Raw genomic sequence first — 23,891 nt, 5'->3', positions numbered from 1 at the left:
GTCATTTGAGATGTCATCAGTGATGTCATCAGTGATGTCATTTGAGATGTCATCAGTGATGTCATCAGTGATGTCATTTGAGATGTCATCAGTGATGTCATCAGTGATGTCACTGACCATGTCATGAATGATGTAATATGTGACATGATCAGCAGTGGATTGCGGGTGCGCGATATATAGTTAGTGCAACTAACTATATATGGAATTTCAATGGTTTTGTGTGAGTAAAATAAGGTTTTTTAAATGCTAATTCCTAACTATATATGGTCTATAACCTATGGTTTTTTCAGTGAATTTTCAAGGTTTTGTAAATGCTAATTCCTAACTATATATGGTCTATAACCTATGGTTTTTTCAGTGAATATATATATATATATATATATATATATATGTATATATATATATATGTATGTATATATATATATATATATATATATATATATATATATATATATATATATATATATATATATCAAACAAATCCAAGTTACCACTTGTGAGGACGCCCACACGGGAGAATAAACCTTTGAAGGTGAGTGTGCGCCGCACAACCAGATTCGTGCATTTCTCCATTAATCTGCAGCTCTACGCGTTTCAGACACACAGTGCTTGTTCACGAGCTTGACTAAAAGAACCTCGCAGCCTCATATTAACCACCTGTAATTGCTTTATTAAGTCCGCCCCAGTGGGCGTGTACTGGTGCCATGATTAGCAGTCCCAGAGCATTCTGGTATTCGTGGTGTTTAACAACAGCATACTTTCCATGTGGACGCTGCAAAGTTCCCTTTCTCAATGTCGATTAAAACCCCAGTGGGTAGGTAATAAAACACGGGCTGGTGATGTTGCCATAAAAACACTCACTGTGGAACCCCACCACGAATACCAGAATGCTCTGGGACTGCTAATCATGGCACCAGTACACGCCCACTGGGGCGGACTTAATAAAGCAATTACAGGTGGTTAACATGAGGCTGCGAGGTTCTTTTAGTCAAGCTCGTGGAGCTGCAGATTAATGGAGAAATGCACGAATCTGGTTGTGCGGCGCACACTCACCTTCAAAGGTTTATTCCCCCGTGTGGGCGTCCTCACAAGTGGTAACTTGGATTTGTTTGATGTTTTGCGGCCCTGCCAGGTCGCGAGGACGAACCGCTGCTGCAATGCGGATCTTTGGCGTTCAGAAGCCTGGGCGCCAACAAAAGAACGGAGGGTTCCACAGTGAGTGTTTTTATGGCAACATTACCAGCCCGTGTGTTTTTACCTACCCACTGGGGTTTTAATCGACATTGAGAAAGGGAACTTTGCAGCGTCCACATGGAAAGTATGCTGTTGTTAAACACCACGAATACCAGAATGCTCTGGGACTGCTAATCATGGCACCAGTACACGCCCACTGGGGCGGACTTAATAAAGCAATTACAGGTGGTTAACATGAGGCTGCGAGGTTCTTTTAGTCAAGCTCGTGGAGCTGCAGATTAATGGAGAAATGCACGAATCTGGTTGTGCGGCGCACACTCACCTTCAAAGGTTTATTCCCCCGTGTGGGAGGACGAACCGCTGCTGCAATGCGGATCTTTGGCGTTCAGAAGCCTGGGCGCCAACAAAAGAACGGAGGGTTCCACAGTGAGTGTTTTTATGGCAACATCACCAGCCCGTGTGTTTTTACCTACCCACTGGGGTTTTAATCGACATTGAGAAAGGGAACTTTGCAGCATTCACATGGAAAGTATGCTGTTGTTAAACACCACGAATACCAGAATGCTCTGGGACTGCTAATCATGGCACCAGTACACGCCCACTGGGGCGGACTTAATAAAGCAATTACAGGTGGTTAACATGAGGCTGCGAGGTTCTTTTAGTCAAGCTCGTGGAGCTGCAGATTAATGGAGAAATGCACGAATCTGGTTGTGGGGCGCACACTCACCTTCAAAGGTTTATTCCCCCGTGTGGGCATCCTCACAAGTGGTAACTTGGATTTGTTTGATGTTTTGCGGCCCTGCCAGGTCGCGAGGACGAACCGCTGCTGCAATGCGGATCTTTGGCGTTCAGAAGCCTGGGCGCCAACAAAAGAATGGAGGGTTCCACAGTGAGTGTTTTTATGGCAACATCACCAGCCCGTGTGTTTTTACCTACCCACTGGGGTTTTAATCGACATTGAGAAAGGGAACTTTGCAGCGTCCACATGGAAAGTATGCTGTTGTTAAACACCACGAATACCAGAATGCTCTGGGACTGCTAATCATGGCACCAGTACACACCCACTGGGGCGGACTTAATAAAGCAATTACAGATGGTTAACATGAGGCTGCGAGGTTCTTTTAGTCAAGCTTGTGGAGCTGCAGATTAATGGAGAAATGCACGAATCTGGTTGTGCGGCGCACACTCACCTTCAAAGGTTTATTCCCCCGTGTGGGCGTCCTCACAAGTGGTAACTTGGATTTGTTTGATATATATATATATATATATATATATATATATATATATATATATATATTCATCAAAATAGGATGCCCAAAGTGAAGAGGCCACAGGTAGTTCAACTCTTGCTCACGATTTTAATGACAGCTTGCAAACAGGCAAAAAGACAGCAATTCACAGCAGTGAAAAAATAATCGCCAGACGCGTTTCAGGAACTTCGTTTTCCCTTCTTCAGTGGCATGTGATGAAAGAGAGCAGGAGGCACAGTTCATATGGAACACCTTAATTGCAAACACCTGCCCTGGTGGGCGTAGCCATATACATAGCCTTCTGGGTGTTGTAGTGTCCAATGTTTCTTCCCCAGTGGGCGTGCTGTCCTGTTCCCGAAAATTAACACCAAATAAATCCCAAGTGGGTAGCTGCACTTTGCCATCAATTGTCTGCCCCGCTTTGTAGCTGACATTATGGAGCGATCAGGTGCCACCCTGCAAGGCGCCAAATCTGCTTCCTCCCTGTTCGTCTTACACCCCAGTGGTGCAAGCTCGGGATCCGCCACCAGCGATGGGCCTCTTCTCGACCAGGACCGGCCGATTTTAATTCATCAAAACAGGATGCCCAAAGTGAAGAGGCCACAGGAAGTTCAACTCTAGCTCACGATTTTAATGACAGCTTGCAAGCAGGCAAAAAGCCAGCAATTCACAGCAGTGAAAAAATAATCGCCAGACGCGTTTCAGGAACTTCGTTTTCCCTTCTTCAGTGGCATGTGATGAAAGAGAGCAGGAGGCACAGTTCATATGGAACACCTTAATTGCAAACACCTGCCCTGGTGGGCGTGGCCATATACATAGCCTTCTGGGTGTTGTAGTGTCCAATGTTTCTTCCCCAGTGGGCGTGGAACAGGACAGCACGCCCACTGGGGAAGAAACATTGTATAGTTGTACAAAAATGACAGAGGTGATTCATATCTGCAGCCTGCACAATGAACTTAATTGTGCAGTGGTGTGCGAGACAAGACTGTGTCTATAGAAATTACGAGATATGGTTAATAGTATGAAATGCTTTTCGAATCCATACACGTAATGAAGAATCATTTATTTAAATGCATTTCTTTCGTTCTTTTACTATTTTACACATTAACTGACATGGTATGTGGTAGCAATATGGTAAAATGTTTTTGGAAAGAAGGGGGAAACAAATTCCTGTAAAGTAAAAAACTCTTCTATGTCTATCAATAGTATATGCTATGACTCATGGTAACGATGGCAACGGACAACCAGTCAGGTTACAGCTTTGGTTTAGATGTGTCAGCATGTGATTTAGTATATATACAGGCGTCACTATCAGCAGAGTAAGTGAACAAGGCGGAGGCTTCCGCCGAAACGCGTCTGTGCAGCATGATGGAATAAACACTCTTTCTTGAGTTAAATTCATGGAGTCAGTGCCTTCCTTATATCAGTTTGGATTGGATTGGTAAATCATATGAAGGATTCGTGTTCCTGGGAATCCCTACACTGACCCTCCTCGATTTGGCAGCGCTGTGCGACTGGGACAATTGTTTGGTTCAACTCTCGAGGAGAGAGAAACGCAGCGCCCCCCGAAACCGGCAATTGTGAAATGACTGAGTGTTCTGGACGCGGACTGGTAGCTGACTAACCGAATACCTGTGAAGGCTGGAGGGCAATTGCGGGTTTTCAGGTAAGATGGCGAAAGTTTGTGATACCAGAGTCAGTAAATACCGCAAAGGTTTATGGGAGAGGTAGTCCCGTTTTTGAGAAACTACTTATAACGGGCAGTGAATTTTCACAAGCAACAGACAAAATTCCTTAAACTGTGAACATGGCTGCGGAATGGGACAGAGAGCGGGAGGAGGCCGCACTGGATGTATTCGTAGATGCAGACACAAGTACATCTACCAAAAGCAAGGAACCAGCCACAATAGCAGTATCTGACAAGGATAACAGTGTCAAAAACTTGTGCGCAGAATTAGAAAAGCTACGGAAGAAAGAAATGTCTAAATGGTGGGAGATTAAATCCCTACGACGTTATCTGGATGTAGGCAGGGTGCCACGAGGACTAAGAATTTTAGTAGCCCCGACCTACGAGAACCCAGACCCGGCAATGCTGCAAGATTGGGCTGATAACAATGCACAAGCATCACAAAACATGCTTAGGATACTAATCAAGTATGCGGCCAGTGACCGGGATAAATTGATTGCTAGAATCGAAGAAATTCTAAAAGATCTTGATGCAAGGGAAAACAAAGAAGAAATAACCACTACACTAAACGAAATCAAAAAAAGATTATTAAAATTGGAAGAAGAAATAAAAGAACGAAAGGCAATAAAATTTCAGCGGGACCGCAATGATTACATAAACGGGTGAATATACACTTTTGGCAGGAAGTTCGATTATATCAAGAGGCAGCAATTGTCAGCGACAGCTAGTGGGTTAGAGACAACACCCGCCTCCAGTGGTACAGAACTCAGCACTTTGGTGGAATCAGACTTAGAAAGTAACAGCTCCGTGGGTTTGACAGGCCCTATTCCAAATCCAGCACAGGAATTAGCTTTTTTTCGGTTACAGCGCCTCAAATCTTTAAGGCCTCGGACAACCTCACGATCAGATTGGAACAAAGGAAACATGGAACAAAGCAAAAAACAAAAAGCAGAAAAAGAAAGAACAGACGCTGGAGGTGGCGACACCACAAAACAAAGCAAGCCCAAATACAGAAAGAACAGGAAACGATGATGGAAGACGATTCTGCAAATAATCTGGATAACACGGTTATAAATTTAACCGACTTAGAACTAACACCAAGTGAGACAAAAATACTTTCATTGGGATTAACGTACTGCACAACCACTAATTTTGACTATGCCCAAACCAGAATAGACTTGTTTCAATTCACACGAAAACTAAAACTACAGAAATATTTCATAAATTGTGCAAACAAAAAAACGATTATTCTGGAACCTGGCCAGGAAATTGGGAGTATTTTAAGCATTGCAGATATGGCAACCCTGGGAGATCTGAATGCCCTAGAATATGAGGAATCATTAAGCCAATTGACACCGGGTGAGATAGCCAACCAAGCAAATTTGAATACGTATCAATCTATACAAACACATTTCAAACCCAAATCTGTATTTATGCCAGTTTTGTTAAAAGATGGTTTGGACCTTTTTACCGAAAATGTGATAAAAGATTTAAAAGAACTATCGTTTGTTAGCACAAGAAAATTTTGCACTACAAATTCCAACCGGAGACTGGAATACAATGCTTTGATTGCAAAAATACAAGGAAGATCTGATATTGTGGTACGTTGGTCTGATAAAGGTGGGAATATAGTTTTGTGGCCACTCAAAATGTATAATGAGGAAGCAATGTCACAATTGCAGGATCAGGAATGCTATTGCAGGGTAAGCCCTAATCTGATTGTGGGAATACAAGAACGGTATCATGCAGAACTATACAGGTGGAGAAATATGGGCGTAATTAACAAACTGGAATTTAATTTGCTGAAGAATGACTATCCCACTACGCCCCAATTGTATCTGATACCAAAGAGACATAAAAATCCAACCTGACCACCTGGGAGACCAATTATATCCGCCATTGGCAGTTTGTTCGAAAATACCAGCACTTATGTGGACTATTTCCTGCAGCCATTTGTAAAAGATCTACCCTCTCACATACAAGACAGTGGGGATTTTCTCAAACAAATATATGATGTCAATTGGGATGATGAGTATGTATTTATGACGTTAGACGTCCAAGCATTGTATACGAGCATCCGACATAAAGACGGCCTTAGAGTATTGGAACACTATCTAAATAAAAGACCTATAGCTTTATACCAACACTCAATGATGATAATACAAATGGTGGAATGGTGTTTGAACAACAACACATTCCTTTTTGACAGATTGCATTACAAACAACTACAAGGTTCAGCCATGGGTACTTGCTTCTCCCCCAGCTATGCGAACCTACATATGGGCTGGTGGGAGGAGCAAGTACTTGGGACAACCCATGCTGAGAGTTTGTCAAAAAATGTGGTGCTATATAAACGCTACATTGATGATATTTTCATCCTATGGAGAGGGTCAATGGAAAGTGCTCAGGCGTTTGCGAAAGATCTAAATGAAAATGCTCTAAATTTGAGATTCACGTGCTCCACTAGTAAAGAGATGATACAATTCTTAGATATAGAACTCTATGTGGAACACGACAAAATACAGACTAGGACCTATAGAAAAGTAACAGCAGGTAACGCAGTGCTTCACGCACGAAGTTTTCATCCAGTAAAACTCAAAGAGTCTATCCCTTACGCAGAATGCCTACGAATGACCCGTAATTGCAGCACTGCAGTGGGTGTAGAAAAAGCTAAAGCTGACTTGTTTGAGAGACTGAGCAAGAGGGGTTGCAAAGCACGAACATTAGCAATAGCAGAACAAAAATGTGAAACTAAGAACAGGAAGGATCTGCTATTTGTAAAAGAATTGGAGAATAAAAACAAACAACCTAAGCCCACATCTAACATCCCTAGGATGATAACGGGATACAACATTTATCATAATCATGTGAGGAGAATTCTACAAAAACACTGGCCACTAATAAGAAATGACCCGGTGATAGGACACCTGAATGGCAACAAACCTTCCATAACATTCAGGAAGGCAAAGTCAATGCGCAGCCAATTAGTATGTAATGCTCCGACATTGGTAAAAGCTGCCACGTGGCCACCGCCCCAAAAAGGGTTTAAGAAATGCACAAAGTGCAAAGCCTGTAAACAGGGTATGAACATGAAAGAGGTCACAGTGCCATTCAGGAACAAACCCTATACCATCAGGGGCGGCTACTCGTGCAAGACCGAGTATGCCGTATATGTTCTGGTGTGCAGCTGTGGAAAGCGCTATGTGGGGAGTACAATCCATCAAGCCCACATTAGGATTCTTCAACATCTGCGTGCTATCACCAACAATGACCCCACATATCCAGTGGCCAGGCATGTGAATACACTACATGATGGCAGTGTTAAACACATTTCCTATTTTGTAATAGATAGTGTCCCCAAAAATCCGAGAGAAGGGAATCGGAGACTGGCTTTAAGACGCCTGGAATCGAGATACATTATCTTGTTAGATTCAAAGATACCCAATGGCCTTAATTCAGACGAAGCTCTAACAGTACATTTATAGTCCAGTAGTAAAAACTTCTCCCACTCAACAAATTCCATTCCATGTACAACTCTGTCCAATAATTATTGTATATACATTTGTACTATATATGTTATTATTTGAATTTTCTCTGATACTTAGCCAACTAAAATATGTCATAAATATATGTGATAGACATGGGAACAGTAAGTGAATTTGAAAGTGTTGCTAAGAAATATGAGATCACCTACTCCACTGGGAGACGATGTATAGATGTACAAAAATGACGGAGGTGATTCATATCTGCAGCCTGCACAATGAACTTAATTGTGCAGTGGTGTGCGAGACAAGACTGTGTCTATAGAAATTACGAGATATGGTTAATAGTATGAAATGCTTTTCGAATCCATACACGTAATGAAGAATCATTTATTTAAATGCATTTCTTTCGTTCTTTTACTATTTTACACATTAACTGACATTGTATGTGGTAGCAATATGGTTAAATGTTTTTGGAAAGAAGGGGGAAACAAATTCCTGTAAAGTAAAAAAACTCTTCTATGTCTATCAATAGTATATGCTATGACTCATGGTAACGATGGCAACGGACAACCAGTCAGGTTACAGCTTTGGTTTAGATGTGTCAGCATGTGATTTAGTATATATACAGGCGTCACTATCAGCAGAGTAAGTGAACAAGGCGGAGGCTTCCGCCGAAACGCGTCTGTGCAGCATGATGGAATAAACACTCTTTCTTGAGTTAAATTCATGGAGTCAGTGCCTTCCTTATATCAGTTTGGATTGGTAAATCATATATATATATATATATATATATATATATATATTACCTACTGGCGGTCGCCAGTAGGTATATATAGTTAGGATTTTTTCTCTATGGGATTTTTGAAAATTCTATGTCTAATAACTTTGCCGTTTGTGGACGGAATTGGCTGAAATTTTCAGGAAAATGGCACATTTTGTTTCTGAGCAGCCTTTGAAAATTTGGGGGGGGTTCGTCAAGGGGGGGCCGAGAAAAAAGGGGGGTCCCAAAACGCGTTTTTCCCATGTTAATTTCCATAGGGCGGTTGGCCTCACTTTTAGCCCGAACGGCTGAATGGATTTGCACGAAACTTGCCAAAATTGTAGGGACTGGTAGCCCGATGTGCCTTTTGTAGGTCTCAATATATGTGCTCCAGTGGATTTTGAGAAATTAACGTTTAAAAAAAGATATATATCTGTAAGCGCGGACCGGGCAGCGGCCTAGGACGCGTACTTTTCGCGCAACGGAGCTTTGTGAAGCGAAGCTGATTGGTTCTCCGGCGTCTGTCAACATTCCAAACAGTCCGTAGTGGCCGCAAACAGTCCGTAGTGGCCGCCATCTTGTCTCTCGGTAGGATCGAGAGACAAGAGGAGGCCAAAGCGAAGGGGCAAATGACCATAAGGGGGAATAGTAGATCCTCGCTGACCCCCTAGGTTTGATGTGGAGGTTTTAAAAGGGCCCCGCGGGGCAAAAAAAACCAAATTATAATAATAATCTTACGGCTGAATGGATTTGCACGAAACTTGGCAAAATTGTAGGGACTGGTAGCCCGATGTGCCTTTGCTAGGTCTCAATATATGTGCTTCAGTGGATTTTGAGAAATTAACGTTCAAAAAAAGATATATATCTGTAACAGCGCACCGCTTCGCGTACTTTTCGCGTTACGGAGCTTTGCGAAGCGAAGCTGATTGGCTCTCCGGTGTCTGTAAACATTCCAAACAGTCCGTAGCGGCCGCCATCTTGTCTCTCGGTAGGATCGAGAGACAAGAGGAGGCCAAAGCGAAGGGGCAAATGACCATAAGGGGGCATAGTAGATCCTCGCTGATCCCCTAGGTTTGATGTGGAGGTTTTAAAAGGGCCCCGCGGGGCAAAAAAAATAAATAATAATAATAATCGAACGGCTGAATGGATTTGCACGAAACTTGGTAAAATATTAGGGACTGGTAGCCCGATGTGCCTTTGCTAGGTCTCAATATATGTGCTTCAGTGCATTTTGAGAAATTAACGTTCAAAAACAAGATATATATCTGTAACAGCGCTCCGCTTCGCGGAGATAAAATTATATCTGTATTACCTAGCTGTTGCTAACACCAGTTAGCGACGGCTAGTAGGAGATAGCGACCATCTTGGGCCCCACTTTGCATGTGAGTGATATTTATCACTAATGACATGCAAAGTGGGCATGCCAAGATGTTAGCGACTGGAAACAGTCGCTAACATCGCTATCTCCTATTATCAACTTTTGGAAATATTCGAGATAAGCGCGAATATCTCCAAAAAGTAACAGCTGCCCTGAGCAGTTCTTAGCCATGTTATCCTATGGGAGGTGGATAACATGGCTAAGAGGATTAGCTCGGTAATGCATGAATATCGCTGAGTTTTCAGCGATATTAATGCATTGCGGTCGGTTTTTATCGTATTTGCGATAAACTTTGATAATAGCAAGGTTTATCTGCGATAATTTCTGACGGTAAAAAAATCTTTGCAATGCATCGTTAGGGATAAATATCGCTTAACTTTGGTAATATGCCCCAACGTCTGTTAACGTTCGATTCGAAGGAAATCAGGAAGTGTTGAAAAACATTGTCTGCGCCATCTTGTCTTTTTTCAAATGCCACACTTTTGTCGTGCACGGCAGCCATTTTAGATGCCTTGACCAGACCCACTCTGTGCACGCTGTCGATCCTTAGCATGGCTCCCCACCCTCGCAAGCATCTCCCCCAGGCAGTGGTCACCCCCGCTCTCTGTCTTATGCATGGGTAATAAACCTCCCCCCATCTGCGCTGCTCTTTCCTGAGAATCACACCCTGTGCCCGCCCGACACCTCCCTTTCGCCCTATTCACTACTGCACCCTCTGACACTCCTTTTCCTCTGTGTCCGATTGTCCAGGCTGGTCCTAGGGTATCAGCTAGCCCTGCAGATGTAGTTTATGGCCACAGCTGTAAAGATTCACCCCTCTTCAAAGGAGTTATAGTAGATCAAGGCCCACACTCGATGAGATCCGTCACAGCAGAAGCGTTGCTATTATCTGAAAACCATCCTGTATTGTGATTGGGGAGGGGACCGAGCGTGAAGCGGAAGATTCCAGGGATGACTCTTTGTACATCAAAGTTTTTACAATTATGTGTCACATTAAAAATATATAGCACTCCGACAAAGTAGTAAGATTATAAAACTTTAATAATTTATAAATATATACAAGAAAACAAAAATAGTAATAACATATAAACATTTTTAGGGAAAAACAACGAAGTAGCGGTCGGCTGTGCGAATAGTCCCAACGCAGCACAACGTCCAGATTTCCGGCGTGGGGCGGGTCATCAGTCATCAGTAGCAAACTGTTGTGCGAATAGTTCCAAGGCAGCAGAACGCGCTGAAATCTAGATGACACGAAAGTGATGTCTAGTAAGTTGCCACCCAGCAAATAACGGCGTCGCGGGGGGTGGGTCTTCAGTAGCAAACTGTTGTGCGAATAGTTCCAAGGCAGCAGAACGATGGCACCAAGGTGATGTCCAGTAAGTTGCCGCACTGGTTTTGGTATCCTACAATGCTGCTCCGAATAACGGCGTGGGGCGCCCCGGGGGAGGCGGCGTGAACGGGCCTCTCCAGGTGGAGTGTCATCTGTTGTAGTGGGGCGCCCCTTTACCGTTTCAGTTGCCATTCCGTCCGTTTTTGGTCCACTGTGTCAAAAGCCGCAATTCAGCTGAGTTGCGCCCACTCTTGCGGTGCAGCGATAGGCGGCTGTCACAGGACTCTCAAAATGGCGGCAGGCTCTTTCCTTTTTGGGCCTGGTCCACTGAAATGGCCCTGGGACACCTTGGAAATCGGACGCTTGTCTGCTAGGTCTTGGACCCCATTCTCGAAAGCGTCCCCTCCGCCTTGAGAATTCATCAAAAGTTTTGGGGGCCCCGACTCCTGCAGGCTTCTGGTGGGGAGCGGCTGCCATGATTGCTCGCGGAATGACTACGACGGAGCTACGAGATGGTGGTGCTCTCATGCTGACGCCAGCTTCAGTCTGAAACATCCAGAAACAAGGTGGGGCTTTCATCGTTTGGAAAAAAAAAAGTTTTCATCCAATGAAAAGTGTTGTTTTTAGGTCATATGATCAAGCCTTCCATCATTAGGAAACCAAAAGTAAAATGAACCAATGAAAAGTTTTATAAACAAGTCACATGACCTGTTATGCGGCATAGGGTATAAAATGCGGAGAAAATACGTTGGCACGTGAGGCGGCGTCAGTAGCGGACCGATGTGCGAATAGGCCGAAGGCAACACAGCGCGCCAAGATCCGGATGGCACCGAGGTGGTGTCCAGCAAGTTGCAGCACTGGTGTGGCCATCCTACAATGTTGAAAGTCGGCGTGGGGCGCCCCGTTGGCCTGTGAGTTTGCGTCAGTAGCGGACCGATGTGCGAATAGGCCGAAGGCAGCACAACGCGCCAAGATCCGGATGGCACCGAGGTGGTGTCTAGTAAGTTGCCGCACTGGTGTGGCCATCCTACAATGCTGAAAGTCGGCGTGGGGCGCCCTGTTGGCCTGTGAGATGGTGTCAGTAGCGGACTGATGTGCGAATGGGGCCAAAGGCAGCGCAACAATATTTTCTGACTGACACCACAAGGCGCTGAGATGCCAAGATCCGGATGGCACCGAGGTGATGTCTAAGTTGCGGACTGATGTGCGAATGGGGCCAAAGGTAGCGTAACAATATTTTCTGTATGGAAGATACCACTAGGCGTTGAGATGCCAAGATTCGGATGGCACCGAGGTGATGTCTAGCAAGTTGCTGCACTGGTGTGGTCATCCTACAATGCTGAAACTCGGCGTGGGTCGCCCCATTAGCCTGTGAGATGGCGTCAGTAGCGGACCGATGTGCGAATAGGCCGAAGGCAGCACAACGCGCCAAGATCCGGATGTCACAGTGGTGGTTTCATAGTTGAGAGGCACTTCATCTGCAGTGGGGCGCCGAGATCCGGATGGCACCGAGGTGATGTCTAGCAAGTTGCTGTACTGGTGTGGTCATCCTACAATGCTGAAAGTCGGCGTGGGGCGCCCCATTAGCCTGTGAGATGGCGTCAGTAGCGGACTGATGTGCGAATGGGGCCAAAGGCAGCACAACGCGCCAAGATCCGGATGGCACCGAGGTGGTGTCCAGCAACTTGCCGTACTGGTGTGGCCATCCTACAATGCTGCGCCGAAAGTCGGCGTGGGGCGCCCCGTTGGCCTGTGAGTTCACGTCAGTCAGTGGGGGCTGTTTGAGGATCTGACTGCATTGGAAAGCAATGTGATGCTGTGCGTCGCCCCCAAGATGGAGGTTCCTCGGCTGCAGTGGGGCGCCCCTTGGTGTTTCACTCGCTATGCAGCTGAGTTGCGTGCGCACTTGTGGCGAATAGGCCGAAGGCAGCACAACGCGCCGAGATCTGGATGGCACCGAGGTGGTGTCCAGCAATTTGCCGCACTGGTGTGGCCATCCTACAATGCTGCGCCGAAAGTCGGCGTGGGGTGCCCCGTTGGCCTGTGAGGTGGCGTCAGTAGCGGACCGATGTGTGAATAGGCCGGAACCAGCACAAGGCGCCAAGATCCGGATGGCACCGAGGTGGTGTCATAGTTGAGAGTTCTGAGCAGCGCTTGTAACACTGTCTGAAGCTTATTTGCACCTGCTGCAGCTTCACTATTGCCCTGGTGTGGCCTAAGATCGCCCATGACATAGGCGGCCACCTCCCGGGGTCCGGCGGAACTTTTTTCCTTTTCCTTTGTGCATCTTGTCCCACAATCCGTTTGACCTGAAGACACGACCAGGTCCCTGAATGTGTGCAGGGGGACGCTATTGATTGAATCAAAATGGCGGCTTCACACAAAGCTGACTCAAGCGTTGCTGCTGATGCTATACAGAGAAAAACTGGTTTTCAGTTTGTACATTCTTCAGGATTTTTCCATCCAAGGCTGGTTGAGAGTTTGTATAACAATGGCTTCAGATTTTCAACATACTACTCTTCAACATTCTTCCTAAATGTAACAATGTGAGACTCACTAGGAGAACGGTGTAGTGAGGGCCACAAACGGCTGTTTGTCTTTCCTTTCAAAATGCTGCCAACAATATTTTCGGAATGGAAGACAACACAAGGCGCTGAGATTCGGTTGGCACCGAGGTGGTGTCCAGCAAGTTGCCGCACTGGTGTGGCCATCCTACAATGCTGCGCCGAAAGTCGGCGTGGGGTGCCCGAAGGGGGGGGGGGAGGCGGCGCAAACGAGCCTCTCCCGCTTCTCCATGTGGAGGCAGTTCATCTGCAGTGGGGCGCCGAGATCCGGATGGCACCGAGGTGGTGTCTAGCAAGTTGCCGCACTGGTGTGGCCATCCTACAATGCTGCGCCGAAAGACGGCGTGGGGTGCCCGAAGGAAGTGTCCTTATCCAGGGCATTATCGCTGTATCATGTCCTCCACTAAAATGGCCCTGGGACACCTTAGAACTCGGACGCTCGATTTTTTTTTCCTTTCCTGTACATGCAAAAAAAGGTAAATGCCCGGTACGTTACACGCTTCATCTGCCACGATGAACTCTCCAGAGGAACCGAAAAAAAATATAGTTGTGGTAACTATACCATGCATCGTCATATGGAGAGGTGGCACCAATTAATTATAGTGCTGCATAAAAGAGAGATTTGGAGGAGAACCCCTGACCTGCTAGTACATTCATCAAAGAAGTGGCACTGAGAGCTTCAGAGGCAAGGGAAACGGTCCCAAATATTTAGAAGAACTTTGGAAAGATTAAAATGACATGTTTAGATTGTGGCAAATTAATTTCATGTGGACAGATGAGTGTTACTCTAATAAATACAGCATATGAACATCATCATAGTCGATGGTTGGTAGAGACATTTTGACTATATCCTGGACCTGCCCGTCCTCGCCCAAAATGGCGCCGGAATAAATGGGACTCGTAACTCCTTGTTGTGTACTGGTTGCAGAACCTTGAAATCACGAGATACGTATGCAGTTTTGAAGCACATGGCGGGCGGGGACGAGAATTGATTGAATATTTCGACATCCCTATTGATATTAAGTTCTGATGTGTTATTGATTACTGTACTGTTGAAAGTTCGAATTAACGTCACCCATGGTACTTGCCCGCAAATGTATATCTAGATAATTTTATTGTAACTGGCCCTGTCGTATTTTAATTATAAAATGTACGTCCACCGATTCCGTAACTGTTAGACACCTTAGTTCTTGCAACCTAATGGCCCGCCCGTTACGTTCCTCTACAGTGTAAATGTCTACTCATCACATACGATTACAGTTTGCTCCGTGGCCGGCCCACGTGGTTATAGGCTCGTATTTGTATAATGAAATTTTCACAATAAAGGTTTTTAAAAGAAAACATGGTAGTAGTATATACATTGGTAAAGTTTGTAATAATAGTCACTGTTTTAGAATCATTAAAAGGCAAGTGAAATAAAGCAGACCAATTACATGAAGGGTAAAAGGTATAATACGAAGGAACGCAGTAAAGATAAATGGTCAAGGGCTGTTGTGTTTTCTATTCCTGCAACATAAAGTGATCGATAAGAATCTCATATTCAGGCGTATCGGCGACTAAGACAGCAGGTCGACCCTCTTTTGCTCAACGGCTCCATCATGGGACGAAGAAACGCTCTTTTTCTCGAAAAAATAATATATTTTACTTGCAGGACAGTTGTAAAATTTCCGGGAAAGTACATTAGTCTGGAACATTATAACATATATTTAAGAAAAAATAATGTTCGGAAGTAATGAAAAGCGTAATTTTTAGGTCATATGACCAAGCCTTTCATCATTACAATAAGAAAAGTAAAATGAACCAATGAAAAGTTTTATTAACAAGTCACATGACTTGTTATGCTTACGTTACGCGCTGCGCGCCCCGGATGACTTCCGGATGCGCTAACGCGGCGCGTCATATGACGCATTACGCGACAACGCAGGTCCAGAATATAGTCAAAATGTCTCCACCAACCAGCGGTCGGAACACAACCCCTTTCAGCAGGCTAAATAGTTCTGTTAAATGAGAACAGAAGGGACAGGCAACAAGAACCATCAGTCAAAGAGGGGAGGGCTAGTTCTTCTCTACCGGGTTACATTGGGGCGCTACCGGAACTGATCGAATTGGTAGTCTACAGTGTTTCTGGATGTTTCAGACTGAAGCTGGGGTTAGCATGAGAGCAGCATCATTTCGTAGCTCCGTCGTGGCCATTCCGCAACCAATCATGGCAGCCGCTCTTTATCGTTATTTTGGGCGGGGTGGGTGGCGGAGCCGAGCTGTTTTGCAGCCATCATTGTGTGGAGTTCAGTTCATCTCACTAGTTTTGTATTTGTCATGAGGGGTTGTTCCTAATGTTTCTATTTTAGCGAGGTCAAAAAGAGATCCCATTAGTGGCCTACTGATTTTGCTCGATTCCTTTTCTTTTTTTTTACACGATTTTTCGTTATCTGCAAAGACTAAACAGAGTATTGCGAATCTGTGTTTGTTTGTAAATAGAGAATGAACCAAAGAGAACTAATTCTAAAACAGTAAATACTTGGATAACAATCAATCAAATGGAGAGAGAAGCAGGCACGACGGATTACAACGGGGGCAAAGGCCTGCGTTAACTACCTTTCACTATCTGCAAAGAGAGAGTACTCCTAATAGAAATGAGGGGGGGGCACCATTCAAAGCAGATCAGTGTGCATAAACACGAAAATGTTTTCACTTACCACGTACTTGACATTCGACAGCTTATGATATTTGCTATTAAAAAACCATTGAAATTCACTGAAAAAACCATAGGTTATAGACCATATATAGTTAGGAATTAGCATTTACAAAACCTTGAAAATTCACTGAAAAAACCATAGGTTATAGACCATATATAGTTAGGAATTAGCATTTAAAAAACCTTATTTTACTCACACAAAACCATTGAAATTCCATATATAGTTAGTTGCACTAACTATATATTGCGCACCCGCAATCCACTGCTGATCATGTCACATATTACATCATTCATGACATGGTCAGTGACATCACTGATGACATCACTGATGACATCTCAAATGACATCACTGATGACATCTCACTTGACATCAATGATCACATCACTGATGATATCATTCATGTGATAATACAATGCATCTCCTCACACTCTAATATAACCTCCGTTACACCCAGTGTTAAATACAGAGTATAATTTTTGAAACCATTGACACACCAATACTAGTTACTACATACGCACTCACTGATTCCTATGTCTACACACACATTCACTCATACAATCATTCATACATACAATCACTCATCTTGACAACACTATCATATGCACTCATACACCTATACAGACACTCACACTCTGCCACTCATCCATGGAGTTACTCACACACCTAGTCAGTCCTGAAAAGAATCAATCACACTTCCATTTTCTCATCTATACAGTTAAACACAGAACACCTTACATTTTTTAAACATATACTAACACATACTTACTCTCTTATAGAATCACTGATACAAGTACACATTGATCTGCACAGAGTCACACACCTCCCAGCCAGCCATACACACACTCAGTCTCCCATACAAATACTTGTGCAACCAATCAATAACCCATATAGCTACTTATATAGCTACTGATCAACACATGAAGCAGCTTGCACAACAACAGACATACTGATGCACACTTTCAGACAGTTTAGTCACTAACCCGTGCATTCAGTAAGACGCATTTAATCACTCACTCATACAGTCAATCACGCACCTACTAAAACCTTCATTCAGACACTTATACATCCACTCATTCTTCAATATGTAAAACATATTTAAACTTTACAGAAACACATAATCACTGGATGTTGTCATCAGTGATGTCATCAGTGATGTCACTGACCATGTCATGAATGATGTAATATGTGACATGATCAGCAGTGGATTGCGGGTGCGCAATATATAGTTAGTGCAACTAACTATATATGGAATTTCAATGGTTTTGTGTGAGTAAAATAAGGTTTTTTAAATGCTAATTCCTAACTATATATGGTCTATAACCTATGGTTTTTTCAGTGAATATATATATATATATATATATATATATATATATATATATATATATATATATATATATATATATATATATATGTGTGTGTATATATTTTTTTTTTCACCAAAGTGCCCTAAGCAACAAGAACGCACTCAACATCAGAAGAACCTCACGGTTTATTAACAAGGAAAGCAAACTCCAGTGTCTGTGTCAAAGTTCTCATCCGATTCGTTTCGAGGCTGTGTGCCTCTTAGTCATGGATTCCCTTCTTTTCGACACCAGCAGATAGCTCCGATAACAGCCTGCTCATTCACATACCCCTCGTGGGCCTCACGTGATTTCCTCAATGCAGGCTGGGACTTGTGGTTCCAATCGAAGTTGAATTGTTCACCCTCCAGTGGGCTCTGCTGCCTGTAGAAATATTAAAAGGATTTGTTATCCTCTAGTAGTTCATGACACTGAATGCATTATTCCACTTCTGAGGTGCTGAAGGAGTTTTGGCATAGTTCCAACTCACAGCCTTTCCTTTACATTTCAGGAAATGGTGCACTCTCCACGGCAGGTCTGCCGTGCGATTATTTTTTCACGAAAGTGCCCAAAGCAACGAGAATGCTCTTGACATCAGAAGAACCTCACGGTTTATTAACAAGGAAAGCAAACTCCAGTGTCTGTGTCAGAGTTCTCATTCGACGCGTTTTGAGGCTGTGTGCCTCTTAGTCATGGATTCCCTTCTTTTCGACACCAGCAGATAGCTCCGATAACAGCCTGCTCATTTACATACCCCTCGTGGGCCTCACGTGATTTCCTCAATACAGGCTGGGACTTGTGGTTCCAATCAGAGTTGAATTGTTCACCCTCCAGTGGGCTCTGCTGCCTGTTGAAATATTAAAAGGATTTGTTATCCTCTAGTAGGCCATGACACTGAATGCATTGTTCCACTTCTGAGGTGCTAAAGGAGTTTTGGCACAGTTCCAACTCACAGCCTTTCCTTTACATTTCAGGAAATGGTGCACTCTCCACGGCAGGGCTGCTGTGCGATTATTTATTAATTTATTTATTTTCTTTTTTTCACCAAAGTGCCTAAAATAACGAGAATGCACTCGACATCAGAACAACCTCACGGTTTATTAACAAGGAAAGCAAACTCCAGTGTCTGTGTCAAAGTTCTCATCCGACGCGTTTCGAGCCTGTGTGCCTCTTAGTCATGGATTTCTTTCTTTTCGACCCAAGCAGATAGCTTCGATAACAGCCTGCTCATTTACATACCCCTCGTGGGCCTCACGTGATTTCCTCAATACAGGCTGGGACTTGTGGTTCCAATCGGAGTTGAATTGTTCACCCTCTTGTGGGCTCTGTTGCCTGTAGAAATATTAAAAGGATTTACTATCCTCTAGTAGGCCACGACACTGAATGCATTGTTCCACTTCTGAGGTGCTGAAGGAGTTTTGGTATATATATATATATATATATATATATATATATACATATATATATATATATATATATATATATATATATATATATATATATATATATATATATATATATATATATATATATATATATATATATTCACTGAAAAAAACCATAGGTTTCAGGCCTTATATAGTTAGGAATTAGCATTTAAAAAAACCTTGCAAATTCACTGAAAAAACCATAGGTTTCAGGTCTTATATAGTTAGGAATTAGCATTTAAAAAACCTTGCAAATTCACTGAAAAATCCATAGGTTTCAGGCCTTATATAGTTAGGAATTAGCATTTAAAAAACCTTGCAAATTCACTGAAAAAACCATAGGTTTCAGAACTTATATAGTTAGGAATTAGCATTTAAAAAACCTTTGAAATTCACTCCAAAAACCATAGGTTTCAGGAGTTATATAGTTAGGAATTAGCTTTTACAAAACCTGTGAAATTCCCTCAAAAAACTATTAGTTTTAGTGGTGTTAAAGTTAGCTGGACATTTTACTCATACAAAACCATTGAAATTGCTCCTATATAGTTAGTTGTACTAACTATATTTCGCGCACCCGCAATCCACTGCTGATGATGTCACATATTAGATCCTTCATGACATGGTCAGTGACATCACTGATGACATCTCAAATGACATCACTGACTATATAAGGCCTGAAACCTATGGTTTTTCAGTGAATTTGCAAGGTTTTTTAAATGCTAATTCCTAACTATATAAGGCCTGAAACCTATGGTTTTTTCAGTGAATTTGCAAGGTTTTTTTATATGCTAATTCCTAACTATATAAAACCTGAAACCTATGGTTTTTTCAGTGAATTTCAAAGGTTTTTTAAATGCTAATTCCTAACTATGTCAGGCCTGAAACCTATGGTTTTTTCATTGAATTCACAAGGTTTTTAAATTCTAATTCTATTAGCGGATAACGTTTTTATATATTCAAACGTTTTTTTATGCTAATTCCTAACTATATAAGGCCTGAAACCTATGGTTCTCTCAGTGAATTTCAAAGGTTTTTTAAATGCTAATTTCTAACTATAAAAGGCCTTAAACCTATAGTTTTTTCAGTGAATTTGCAAGGTTTTTTAAATGCTAATTCTATTAGCGGATAACATTTAAATATATTAATATCCTAGTGGGACCACCTGAGCAGCCCTAGGGGGTCAGGGTGTTTCTACCCTGCCCCCTTTTTTTGTTCTACACATTTGTTTTTCTGCTTTCTTGTGCCTCAGTCTACTAAGACCCAAGATGGATGCCAACACTTCCTGGTTAGAAGTGTTGACAGCCAATGAGCATACAGCTTTCTCGGGAAGGCATGCTGATTGACTGTCACTGTCTGTCAACACTAGCACAAGATGGATGCCAACACCTCCTGGTTCTAAGTGTTGACAGCCAATGACCATGCAGCTTTCTCGGGAAGGCATGCTGATTGGCTGCCACTGTCTGTCAACACTCAAAACCAGGAAGTGTTGGCAGCCATCTTGTGCCTTGTTAGAAATTTTTTTTTTTTTTGCCTTGGGGGTCCTTGTGGGACCTCCTGAGCAGGCCTAGGGGGTCAGGGTGCTTCTGACCCTGCCCCCTTTTTGAGTTCTACACGTTTGTTTTTCTGCTTTCCTGTGCCTCAGTTTACCGAGGCACAAGATGGCTGCCAACAGTTTCTGTTTTGGAGTGTTGACAGACATTGGCAGCCAATCAGAATGCAGCTTGCGCACTAGAGGTACGCGTACGGTACGCATACGTGCGTGTACCGTAAGCGCACGGGTAAGCTCAGGGGTAAGCTGCTTTAGATATATATATTTTTTTAACCCAAATTACTCAAAATCCTCTGGAGCACATATCTTGAGACATAGCAAAGGCACATCGGGCTACCAGTCCCTACAATTTTGCCAAGTTTGGTGAAAATCCATTCAGCCGTTCGAGCTAAAAGTGAGTTCGACCGCCCTATGGAAATTAGCATAAGGAAAAAACGTTTTGGGACCCCCCTTTTATCTCAGCCCCTGCTTGATGAATCCCCCCCAAACTTTCAGGGAAGGAGCAGAGCAGAGCGGGCCATCTTCTTTGAGAAATTCGCCAAGATTTGTCCACCGGCACCAAAGTTATTCCCAATAGAATGTTGCAGATTTCCTATGGAAACTAGGTCCTAACTATAACTACCTACTGGCGACCGCCAGTAGGTAATATCATATATATATATTTGTGTGTGTGTGTGTGTGTCAGCTGCTCGCTTTCCGTTTTGCGCCGCCTTGCTGCCAACAAACGAGAGTGGACCCAGAGTGAGTGCAATTTCTATTTATTCACTGCGTCAACAGATCTCTCCATAACGCGTTTCGGCAGTCGCCTGCCTTTATCACATGACAGCATTTGGGATTCACATTGTCGAATTTAAAGTGCTAGTGCAGTCAGATTTACCAATGGAAATGGAAAAAAATACTTTCATGCAGTATTTTGTACATTGAATTGAGACATTACCACTGTTGTTTGTTATTATATATCTATACCTATATCCTCCATTTAATATCTATACCAAGTCCTCTGACTTAATGTCTTTGACCTTACTATTGGAGCATCTCTATATAGGTATGGACATTGAGTGCGAATATTGACACGTGCAAATAAGCAAGAATATATGGAGGGATTGATAGATTCATTACATAATTGATTCCCATGGTTGTAAATATAGACATAAATATATAGTTAAATAAACATATAAATATATCAATATATAAATACATATAATATCTTAAAATGTACAACTCAATTATTAAAATCATCCATCATCGGTAAAATGTTCCATAAAATTGCCATGTAAACTTTCCATGTACAATGGATTTAATATCCATGCATCTGAAAATCTATGAGGACGTGCTAAATATTTACAGTATTACTCCTATCTCAATAATAGGAAGTTCACCAAATTCAAGCTCATCTACAGTGTTATTATCAAATGGAAAATAAAGCTTTAGATTCAATGATTGTTATATGGAAAATATTGAATCAGTAAAAGAATTCATTTTTGAAAAAGGATTTGCATGCCATCAATATGTCAGAAATATGTATATATATAAATTTGTGTACATATATTATAAAAGGTATTTCCTTAAAACTTTATCATGTAAAATGTGTTTTTCATAAAAATGTGTAGAGATCCTCGCATGTGTTGAGACCCCCCGGCTGCATGGTCTCTAATTCCAATATAAACTGCATTTCCAGTCTCCTCAGTTTGGCTTCCCTGTTGCCCCCTCTTTTGTCTAGTGGAATTGTATCCACCACGTAGTACTGAAAATGTGAGAGATTGCTTTCATGGCATTCTTTAAAATGTCTGGTAACAGGGTAGCTTGGATCGTTGTTTGTAATAGCACTTGTGTGTTGTAGGATTCTCTTATGTAACGCAAGTGTGGTGCATCCAATGTATTTTAAATTGCAGCTACATTCTAAAACATAGACCACATTTTCAGTCTTGCAGGTCAAATGTTGCGTAATGGGCCGGGGAACATTATTAAAAGCTGTACAATATTCTGTCTTATTAGTACCAAACTTGCAGGCCTTACAGCTACTACATTAAAAAACCCTTTTGTTGCAGTCAGCCAAGAGCCGATGTCCTGGTCTTCTGGGTTGTTACGTACAAGGGCATTGCCCATGGAAGCAGTTTTCCTATACGAAATAGCAGTTTTTTTAGTTTAGTTCTGCCCTATAACCGGGTCATCTAAGATTATGGGCCATCTCTGTCTCATAATTCTCTAATCTATTTTTCTTGTCTCGAGAATGATATAATGAGTCGCATAGGTTCATTCCGTGATCCCACATAATTATTTGGTGCAACCTCTAGCTTATTTTTATAAGTTAATAGCTCATCTCTGGGTTTTTGTTTTGATTTTATTATGGCTCTATCCACTACTTTTGTCTTGTATCCTCTTTCCAAGAAACTAGCTTTACTCTCCTTTTGTTTGTTTTCACATTCTGCTTCACTGTTACATATTCTTCTTATTCAAAGCATTTCACCATAGGGGATGCTGTCTATCAGGTGACAAGATTAAGCGCTTGATGCGTGCAGTAACGTATTGCCCGCTGTATCTTTGCGATACATGGTGGTAGATATAGAATTATTCTGAATTGTGATTTCGACAACCAAAAAAGTCACAGTTTCCTCACTAATGTTTGATGTGAACTTCAAATTCACATAATTCACATTTAGTTGTGTTATAAATTATTCTGCGCTTTCCTCTGTCCCCCGTCAAATTATGAATAAATCATCTATAAATCTCAGCCAACAAATTATATTCTGACAGACGTGACCATACTGTTTCCTGAGGACCAGCTCCTCCCATCATCCCATGAATAAACAAGCGTAGCTGGGGGAGAAGCTGGCCCCCATTGCTATGCCCTGCACTTGTTGATATATCTGGTTCTTGAAAAGGAACAAGTTATTATTTAAACACAATGTCAACAAGTCGATAATCATTCTGTTATATATATATATATATATATATATATATATATATATATATATATATATATATATATATATATATATATATATATATATATATATATATAAATAAATATATATAAATATATATATATATATATATATATATATATATATATATATATATATTACCTACTGGCCGTTGCCAGTAGGTAGTTATAGTTAGGACCTAGTTTCCATAGGAAATCTGCAACATTCTATTGGGAATAACTTTGGCGCCGGTTGAGGAATTTGCGTGTAAATTTCCCAAATTTAGGCCAGCTCCGCTCCGCTTCTT

The sequence above is a fragment of the Lissotriton helveticus genome, chromosome 2_1 (assembly GCF_964261635.1).
Source record: "Lissotriton helveticus chromosome 2_1, aLisHel1.1, whole genome shotgun sequence".
Lineage (NCBI taxonomy): Eukaryota > Metazoa > Chordata > Amphibia > Caudata > Salamandridae > Lissotriton > Lissotriton helveticus.
This window is presented reverse-complemented; position numbering follows the sequence as displayed.